Genomic DNA, 9,222 nt, shown 5'->3' with positions numbered 1-9,222 from the left:
CTGAAGACTCCCTGCTTCGACTGTATCTTGAGACTCACAGCTTAACATCACAAACTCTCCGGTGTACTGCTCTCCTACAGCGTCTTTCACTACTCACACTTATTAACACTTCTGGAGTGAAAAATAGAAATAACAACCCCGCACACCGTTTCACTCCTAAGCTTTTATTTCTCAGATTTTTTTTCTCTACTGTGTGTCTAATTTAAAGAACATTCATTTTCATTTCTTAAACTCCAGACTGTGAAAAACACTCACTTAGATATTTATATGGCTCCTTTCCCTTCTAGTTTATTGCACAACGGCACTATTTTTTAACTACCTGAACTACAGGATTTCAGACTTGCCCTTTAGCTGAGAGTAAGGGAGACCAGAAGGACTGAGAGAGAGGCAAAGCAAGTGTATTTACACAGCACCTTTCAATAACGAGGCAATTCTGAGTGCTTTTACAGAACATGTAAAACGACGTGAAGTAAGGATTTTAAAAGAATTAAAATTAAAGTAGAGGAAGAAAAGGGGATGAATTGCGGTGAACAAAACAAACCGAGACCAGTAGGCCTGTATGATAGTGAGCACCAGTAACCAGTTAATGATATTACTGCAATGCAAGACTTTCCAGTTCAAAGAAAGACTGTAGCTGTGGAAACATATTCAAATGATTTTTTTCTTATGCTAAAAACTGTTTACACTTTAGCAAGATCATTTGTACACAGTAGAGCGAGAAGAAGGTGGTTTTACAAGACGTGTCAGAATCTAACGAAGGCCGAAGCAGATTTACCTGTTTGAGATACAGAGTGAATATTAGTATCCATTTTTTTTAACTTAATCTTTGAGCAAAAAAGATTAAAACATGAACTCAAGAAAGGAGATAATGATAAACAGGATGTACTTTGCTACACAAACGTTGTCTGTTGAACTTAAAGTCTCCTTCCACTCAAAAAAAAATCATTTTTTCCTCCTTTTTCCTACAGCTGGATGTTTGAGCTTCACTGTGCAGAACTGACGTCTGAAGACTGTTTTCACAGTTATCTGCTTGAAGGGGGAAAGTTTTTCTGTGCTCACCTTAAATCTGAGTTTAAGGCGAGTACTTACGAGCACGATTCGTGACATCACAACAATCGTGGTCCAGTATGTGTGGTGTGGAAACGTGAGGCCTCCGGCACACAAACACTGAGAGTGACACAGTGGTAAGAAGAGGAGTTCTCATCAAACTTTTGAAATTAACAATATTTGTAGATTCTGTGTATTTAATGAGGGAGAAGGAGGAGATGTTATTTAAAGGATTTTATGAATCTTCTTGTATTTTGTATACGAGAACGTTCTGGAACAACCAAGTTTTTACATTCTGCACCTCATGTTTTTGACTCTGTCGCTACATGTGAACTGCGCTGACCTCGACGTCCATTGGTCAGAAAGCAGACGCCGACATGTCAGTGAGCCCGGTGTGACATTGACAGCACACCTCACCTCTCTGTGCCAGGGCCTGCCGCTAGAGAGCAGATCTGTGGCTCCGCTTGCCAGATTTTAACAACCCTGCACCCTATCTGTCGCCAAGTCAGCTGACAGATGATGAGGAGGATCAGGAAGGCCTACGCTTCATATTGCCGTCTGTCTGGTCATGCCATCGTCCCCAAACTCATCTCCTGCAGATTTCAATTTCCTTCCATCCACGTCTCGTCTCCTCTCATCTCGTCTCGTCTCCTCTCGTCTCGTCTACTCTCGGCTCCTGTCTCCTTTGCTCGCCCCTCCTCTTACCTTAGATCTTTTTCTTGTGTTTTATTTTTTAATTTTAACCATGGCTCCACTGTACAAAGTGTCCTATAAGTCATGACAGTGTGACAGTGAGCCAGCGCACAAACTACCAGCCACTACTTATTTTATTACTTACATGAAAAAGGTCTATTCAAGGTTATTTAGAAACAAATTGGTCTTAACAATCCTGAGGGAATTATGGCCGCACTTACAGGAAATTTGCCCCGCTGTTGCCATATATTTTTTCAAGTGCCACTGTAGTAAATAACTTTAAAGATTAAGACAACTGTTGCAGCTATTGCAGAGATTAAAAGCTAAATTGGTTTTTATCAATCAGCTGTTACAGGAAGACAATGAGGTCAATAAAATAAGGTTAATGTAGGATGATCAAGCAAATAAAAAGCAGACATCAGGGCATCATTCAGGAGGTTTCTGTCAAGCTTGATTTTTATTGGAAATCTGTTCATGTTAGATGTTTTGTACACTGTGGTTTTGAATAATGATGCCTTCTCTTCTCTCGTCGATACCGATTCCTCCTCTACCTAATCCACCACTCTCTCCTGCTTGCTTTCACTCCTGGTATTCTTCTCTCCATGTTCAGACAATAAACACCCTATCTTTTCAACCGTCCGTCCTGCCCTATAAGGACGTGGGGCACGGTAATGAACAGATAATACCAGCACCCATAAGCTCCTTATCATAAAAACAGGCATAAAGCTGTCCTGGTTTTTACAGTCAACAAGTTAATTTGTTGTCTAACAGGTGCTTATTAACTGCGGTGGAGGGTAGGAGAAGGAGGAGGAGGAGGAGGAGGAGGAGGAGGAGGAGTGAGCCCTGTGAACAGATTGGCTGTGTCCTTGCACTTCATGGTGGTCCATCTGCCATGCAGGCCTGACGGACGGAGTGACTGTCTCTCTCTCTCTCTCTCTGCTGTTCCAAAGTCATCTCCATATCCGTCTGTTTTATCTGTTTGTCAGATGATCAGTCTGTCCGTCATCTGTCGACGCTTGACTCTCTGACTTTTCCCTATCACAGACATGTGATTCTGGGTTGTGTTAGGGTTCCCTATGCTATATAAACATGTTACTGTCCGAAAGCCTGCGCTGAAGCCCAAAAGTGGTGAGAGATGAGTTGCAGCCTGCCAAACAAAGGACCACTGATGGGAGTTATGGTTTTACAAGCATGTTGTGCTCTGGGGAGAAATAATCTGACTCATTAAGTTAGGAGTTTAGGGTTTGCTGTGTTCGTGTGTTGAGCAGATGGGGATGATATAAGAGAACAGCCCCGCCCTCCCCCCCCAAATCATCACCAAGGGGGAAATTAGTTTTTAAAGTTTTTTTTTTCTTTTTGTTGTTTGATCACCATATGTTAAATTGTTTTCCTTGCATTATCATCTAATGATCTCCCTCATACACAGTAACTTGTGGTAATGTGGTAGAATCGCTGGGTTAGATAAATTCAATGATTAGTGTGAATTTTTTGAGAACTTGGTGAAAAGTGAATGTGATGATGATGTGAGGGAAGTGTGACCATTTGGGATGAAAGACGAGGAGCTGTGGGGAGTTATAATCCATCACCAAATCTTTCTTGAATTAAAAAGAAGTAAATCAAATGTAAGTGCAAAGCATTAACATTTTTTTTTTCATATTCCAGAAACAGTAGCCTGTAGCCAACCAGTAGCTGCATTTTTTAGTCAGATATATCACGTTAGCTCACACCTCAGTTTTATTGTCAGTCGTGCTAACTTTAACCTCGATGTCGAGCCTTATTTACCCTGCGAAAGTGAGATGCTGCATTCAAAGGACCACGGACATTTGTGTTTCTCATGTAAACAAAATTTTATTATTACATATTTTATCATACAGCATGACACTGCATAAGGACATAAATAATCTTCTAAATAATTTAAATAATCTTTAAATAATATTTAATAATCTTTGCAAGTTACTGTCCCTCTCTTTCTTGCAGTTTTATTTTTGGGTTTATGTTTATGTTTAATGTTCATGTTTATTGCACTTTCTGTTGACACATGGACCACATTTAATTCCCTGTAATTGCTACAAGGCGAATAAATCTGATTCTTCTGATTCTGAAGTCATCTAAAGTCAGTTATTAACAAACCTCTAATATTATCTGGAGACACACACACACACACACACACACACACACACTCACACACACTCACACACACACACACACATATATATATATTTACTTTAATATATATGTTTACTTCTTTAACATATATATATATTTTATTTTACTTACATATTTATTTATTTAATTTATAAAACTTTAGATTACAGATTACTTCAGATTCAGGAGAATCAGATTTATTCGTCAAGTAGCAATTACAGGGAATTAAATGTGGTCCATATGTCAACAGAAAGTGCAATAAACATGAACATTAAGCAATAAACACAAACACAAAAAATAACACTGTAAGAAAGAGAGGGACAGTAATTGACAGAGATATTTCAAGATTATTTATAAGATTATTTATGCTCTATGTCCTTACACAGTGTCAGGCTGTATGATAAAATATGTGGTAAAATATGTTGTTACATGAGAAACACAAACGACCGTGGTTCTGTGAATGCAGCATCTCACTTTCAACGGCTAAACAACGTCTCGACATCGACGTTAAAATTTTTACTATTGACAAGAAAACTGAAGTCTCTACTTATTATATTTAAATAACTTCGGTGAGTATATCTGCCATAAAGCCCCAATTTGTTCTTCTCGTTCAGGTTAACATTTTTATTCACAGCACCTCTGCTAGTAGAGATAGTTAGCTAACGTTAGCTAACTTGTTGCTAATATCACGTTACCATGGCAGATGGCTAGCTTATCAACAAATGTGAGCTAACGTGATATCTCTGACTAACAAATGCAGCTACTGGTTGACCATAAAAAATGTTGTTACTATTTTTGACTCTGCAGCCTCAAATAATCTTAATAAGTCATCAAGTGAAGTGTTTGCTTCCCAAAGAAGAGACTCAAGAAGGAATCCATGCTCAGCAGTAAGTTACAAGATTTCAATAACAACAGTCAAACTCACATTTAATATCCCTCCAGCAGTGGTGGAAAGTAACTAAGTTAAGTACATTTAGTAGTACTGTACTTGAGGTATTTGTACTTTACTTGAGTATTTCCCTTTTATGCGACTTTATCTTTCCACTCCACTACATTTTGGAGGGAAATATTGTACTTTCTACTCCACTACATTTATTTGACAGCTTTAGTTACTTTTCAGATGACGATTTGACACAATGGATAATATAACAAGTTTTTAAAATATAACACATTGTTAAAGATGAAACCAGTGGTTTCCAACCTTTTTGGCTTTTGACGTCTTACAAAAAGCAGTGTGTAGTTGGGGTCACATTTCACATGTCTATGAGTTATTAACAGCTGCACCAAACAGTGATTTTTCCCTCTAAACTTCTGATATGGTTTCCTTTCAATAAATGTTCAAATGATCCAATATTTCACCAAACATAAATTATTAGAGAAAAAGTCCAAAAACTGAAAACAGATTTGTGCATCAGAACTTTGTTTTTTCTTCTTTCCTCTCCCATTAATCATCTCATGACCCCTCAGATTTATCTGCTGACCCTTTGGAGGGGCCCGACCCCTAGGTTGAGAACCACTGGACTAAACTAGCTAAATGTACATAAAGTAGATCAAACTAGCTCCACCTCCAGCAGCCTCAACTGTAACATGCTGCTGAAACACTGATGCTTCACTATTAATAATCTGATGATGTCGCATATACTGATACATCAGTCAGAGGGACCAAACCACCACTTTCCATATAAAGCAAGGTATATCTATCTGTCTGTCTGTCTGTATGTCTGTATGTATATATCTATGTATGTTTGTCCTTTGCATATCTCTTGAACCGTTCATCCGATCTACTTCACACTTGGCGGGTGCATTGCTGGGGACGCAGGGGAGTGCAGTGTTGAGTTTGGTGCAATTGGGACATGCGATACGTTCAATATTAATAAACTTGGAATAAGCAAGCAGTCAGCGAGCTGCTCCGCTCTGCAGCAGCAGGCCGGGGCTTCTGGGCTCTGCCTGCACTTGATGATCAGAGCTGTACAAGCCTGCCATGAGAGTTATGGGGATGACACATGTTTAATATGTATAAACTTAGAATGAACAAGCGAACAGCAAGCAGCTCAGCTTTGTGTCTCAGTGCAGCAGGGGCTGTTTGATATAAACACCGTCACATCACAGCAATATAATTTACAAAATCCACATCGTTTTAATTCATATAATTGTTAGTAGGTACATATATATGCGGTTGCCTCTATGGTTCAACCTCAGTTTAGTCTCACTGGTGAAGTTTCTGCCTGGATTAAAACCATTTAATTTATTAAATCCGTATCATTTTGATTGATACACACACATATATATATATATGCAGCTCTCGAGAAATAATAAGCTATCAGCCTGTTCCGAACAGGCGCGTTTTGAACGGGCACTGCACTAGTTTACTTTAATGCTACATTTTGCTGCTAATATTTATATACTTTTACTTAAGTATGATTTTTTCATGCTGGACATATTTCAAAGCATATACAAATACTCTGCCTTGAATAATATTTTGTATTTGATAGGGTTTTTCCACAAAAAAGTTTGATTACCTAGTTATAAGTAGCTTTATTCTTAAAATTACATCTAGATTACTCATTCTCCCTCATTGAAAAATCCAGAATCTATGAACATGCAAAAATATATAATTTCCTAATCTGAGAATTACATTGAATAGGACAAATTTCATCTCTTTCTCCCTCTCTCCCTTGCTTTTATTCAGCGAGTTGGTTAAATGACGTTTAAATGTTGGTATCATCGAAATGATTTCCTTCCTGATAGCCATGCCAGGTCATGAAAGCCCAGCCAGCGTCTGAGGAGGGTCGTTAGATGCAGGTTTATTTGATCTCGGCTGATCCAAGACCATGAAGTGCTTTAAGATAAAGTATTCAATAATCAATACGAAAACTGAAAGACAACCAATGTAAAGATTTTAGAATAGATATAATGTTTTCTCTCCTTGGTCCTCATCAGCACTCAGGCCGCAGAGTTCTGTAGCTGCACAAATAGCTATTATAGGCTATTAAAGGCCTTATTTATTGCATTTTGACATGTCAAAGTAGAAAAAGCACAGGTGTTACTAATAATGTTAACAATGTCTCCCTTCTATTAAGCCATGGCAGAGTGACAGTGAGCCAACACGCACAATACCAGGACCTTGAAACCAAAGCAGTAAAATGGAATTCAGCCATGATTTATTTCATTATTTATGCCTGTGCTTTTCCTACTGTGATGGGTCAGTAATTTATTTATGGAAAAATGCCTCTAATTGTTGCAACTAGCTTGCTAAGATGAGCAAAAACAACAAATTTAAGAGTTTGTGATGGTTCAAAAGTTTCTTCTGAGGAGGTAGGAGAGATAAATTTTCATTATTTCCAATATTTAAATATTTGACTTTCAGTCAAACAGGTCTTTGTTATTTTTGTATAACACGTTTTTTTCTGTAAGGTACATTAGCTGACCTAGTTAGCATAGATAGATTGGGGTAGTGAGTTATCTTCTAGCCAAACTACCCTACAACTGTTTTGGTACTTAGCTAGTCACTAGCTAGCTAGCTAGCCTTACAAGATTATGCTGTTTAGGATTTCTGGATAGCCACATTGTTTCTTAAATTCTTGCTGTTCGGCTCTCAGCTCTCAGTACTTTTGTAGCTTCTAACTCAACTGAATCTCTCTGGTTTTGAATGTAGTGTCACTAATAATCTAGTTAAGTATTTAGCAAGCCTTATGACCCTTTCAAGGTTTTGATGGCTAGTAAGTTAGCTAGTTAGCCACACTAGCCATGTGAGCCTATATGTTCAGTTAAATTATTGAGTTAGACTTCTGACCTTCCAAGATTATGCTGATTTCTTAGCATTTTGTCAAAAATAGCATGAAACGTAACTTCAATTATAAATGTGAATATACATATAATTAATATGGACAAATACTGAGTAGGCTTTTGTTAAAAAATAAGTTAACAAGAGATCCCTTTCTTTATAAGTTAGTTTTGCCCACAGTCTTCTCAGTAATGTTTATTTAGCTGACGCTAATCTGCCTGACAGGCAGACGGACTTTAACCCCTGCTGGCCTGCTGTTGAGCCACTGGAGCCCTGCAGGAGGCCCTGGCTCAGACTCTGTGGAACCAAAGGTCACCAGCCAATCTGGCCCCAGATTTCACTACATGACCCAAGCTGCTGGCTTGTGGAAAAGTGTGATATACTTGAGATGGGTCAGTTTTGTTTTAATAGCTTATTCTGTGATTTGCCCTGCTTGTGTTAAAATGTCTGTAATGTTCTCTTAATCGCTGTAAAATTAGCAGGGCTTCTTTTGACAAAAAAACATAACTGAATGTATAACTGGAATGTATTAAAGTGGTAATCTCTAAGATTCAGCTGTTACTTGTTATTATTTTCTGGTGCCAATCAGTAATTGTTATGGTGTATTTGTACTTCACTTCCCAGAGATGACTTAGAAGTCAAACAACATGGGCAGCATCTGTTATCAATTTTCAAATATTTGAGGTTCAAAATGTGGGGCTCTCTGTTCAGTGATGGTGTCTGTTGATGCCTGTAACTAATTAAGGTCTGTGATCATCACTGATAATGTAATTTGAAATGAAAAATAGGCTGAACCTCCTGAACGTCACAGGACTTTTCGAAAGAGAGACCTACCCAATACCAGGTAATTTGAATTAATTTATTTAAGTTTTAATTGCACTGAAAGCAGTTATTCTTTGCTAATAATGCTTGTGCAGTTTATAAGTAAAAGTAAACAATTAAAAGTAGTGTTGTTGTAACTGAGAGGCATTTCACTACTACTGTAGTGCATTCTAAAATCAGAATTTCTACTTTCCCTTGCCTCCAAGTGGATTTTTGATTTAAATATTTTACAGAATAATGTAAAGGTGAAAATTACAGAGTAGCCAGTTATGGTTTTACAGTTGTGTCAGGAGGATATTCCATTTAAGTTTGCTTTTAATATCTTTTCCATAACACTGCAATATTAAGAGAGTTCTTAGAAAGTAGAGAAAAGATGCTCATCACTTTGGAGAGCATCTCTGAATGAGTAAGGGATGGTTGATTTCATTAAAATCACATGCAACTAAGTAAGTGAAAGCAGCCTTTAGCAGAGCTACTTTGTTAACCAAATAGCTTTTAATACTAATTATGTTATTTCTGCTTGATTAATATTTAAGTCAAGTAATAGTACTTCTATTTCATAACATTCTGATACTCTTCATCCTTGACAGGAACTTCAACTGAGTAAGCTGTCTATACTCACTTTTGCCCATCAACGGATTAATATGGCAATTTAAGGTAAGTGTGAGGTTGCCAATTTACAATTTAATTTGTAATTACCTGTGGAAGGTAGATTACCAATTTAATTATAA

At 37.6% G+C, this 9,222-nt stretch overlaps 1 long non-coding RNA gene across 1 annotated transcript; it reads left to right on the top strand.

Moving 5' to 3' along the window:
- Positions 1 to 4,344: 4,344 nt before the first annotated feature.
- LOC121908695 lies at positions 4,345 to 8,450 on the top strand. The gene is made up of 3 exons (XR_006099299.1): positions 4,345 to 4,454; positions 4,693 to 4,772; positions 7,895 to 8,450. It is a non-coding gene; the product is annotated as an uncharacterized LOC121908695 (long non-coding RNA).
- The last annotated feature ends 772 nt before the right edge of the window (positions 8,451 to 9,222 follow it).

Source organism: Thunnus maccoyii, chromosome 2 (assembly GCF_910596095.1).
Source record: "Thunnus maccoyii chromosome 2, fThuMac1.1, whole genome shotgun sequence".
Classification (NCBI taxonomy): Eukaryota; Metazoa; Chordata; class Actinopteri; order Scombriformes; family Scombridae; genus Thunnus; species Thunnus maccoyii.
Note: the sequence above shows the minus strand (reverse complement) of the source record. Positions and strands in the feature narration are given on the sequence as shown.